Raw genomic sequence first — 1472 nt, 5'->3', positions numbered from 1 at the left:
TCCTGCTGTTATGCAATAAAATAAGGCAAGAAATATTAGCCATCCCTGGTTGATTCTTTAATTCTTTCCCAACAATGTCAAAGTATCAGTGTCCTACAGGTTTTAGTGCAGGTTAAAGACTGATACAAAGTGTATGCCTGAATAGGAGTTTGGAGTGAGTTAAGGAGAGAGAGAACATTTTAATGGGACATTGGTCCAAAATAGCCCAGCTTGTTCCTACCTCCTGCTGCCTCTTCCTCCTTTTCACAGGACCTTGATTGTATAGAAACAGTACAGACAAAAACCACAAACAACAAAAGGTTCCCTCACACCCCCAGTGGAGGTCATGAGCATGCTACCATGGAGAGAAAAAAAAAACAGCCATCAAAGGATGGTTTGGCTTATTTATAAGCAAAGATTAATTAATAGGAGGTTTGATACTTTAGCAATGTACATTTGGACAAATTTGTATTTGCAAATTGTTCGTTTCATACATTCAAGGAGCACAGAGCAATGTGGCCTGGTGCTAATTTTAAAAATGAATCAAACCTTTCTTTACCATGATCCAAAAACTACAAACTTGTGGTTCAGAGGCTTTCAATAGTATCTGCTCAGATTTGACACTCCAAGGTTAAAAAATCACAAAAGAGTTGTGTTATACACAGCAACAGTAGCTTTTTCCAACAATTTTTCAATTATTGCATTGTATACACTCCAAGAAAAGTAACTGTCTTGGCTACTGGAGGACAAGCTTTAAAAAGGGAGGCAGAATGAACTAATTCCCTTAAAATATACCACTCTCCTTATAGGTTGTCTTTAAAACTGCTATTCATTATAGCAGCATTTATACCCGCTGGGTGACTATAAACTATGATTCAGAACTACCTGTGTCACATGATGAATAAGCGCAACATGCACCATTCACTTTTAAATCAACCCCCTCCGACCTAAGCCATGTAAATCCTTCAGAAATTCACACCAGTATTCACCTCCTTCAGATCACACATAGAAATAGCCCAATGACTAAAGTTTACCCATGCACAGCCCCTTTAACCCCTACTATTTAAGTATCGGCTTGGAATTATCAGTGACCCTTGTTGCACTCTTGGCTAGTTTTGCACTGGGTCTTCCAGAGTGTGGACCCACCGGGGACTTCTCTTTTCTTCGGGATCCTTGAAACAAACACTATTCACAGCGTTGCCTTCCCAAGACAGCACCGTCAGCTCTGCCGATCGAAACAGAAAAACCCTTCCACTGTTTTCTGCGCGTACGTGCGCACCCTTTCCTTCTCATGCTGTCCCTACCATTCACCCACCCTCCCGTCCTTCCCTACCTCCTGCCTGCGCGCTTGTAATCTATTTGCTTCTATCTGTTAGGAATTATTTTCAAGCCCTCCCTCCCTCTCTGGCTGACTGGCCGGAGGGCCAAGGTGCCGTCCTGCCGCAGCGCTCGCGGCCGCGGCGGGGACATGTGTCTCCCATCACCGGCCCGGC

The sequence above is a fragment of the Egretta garzetta genome, unplaced genomic scaffold (assembly GCF_000687185.1).
Source record: "Egretta garzetta isolate BGI_Z169 unplaced genomic scaffold, ASM68718v1 scaffold56, whole genome shotgun sequence".
NCBI lineage: Eukaryota > Metazoa > Chordata > Aves > Pelecaniformes > Ardeidae > Egretta > Egretta garzetta.
This window is presented reverse-complemented; position numbering follows the sequence as displayed.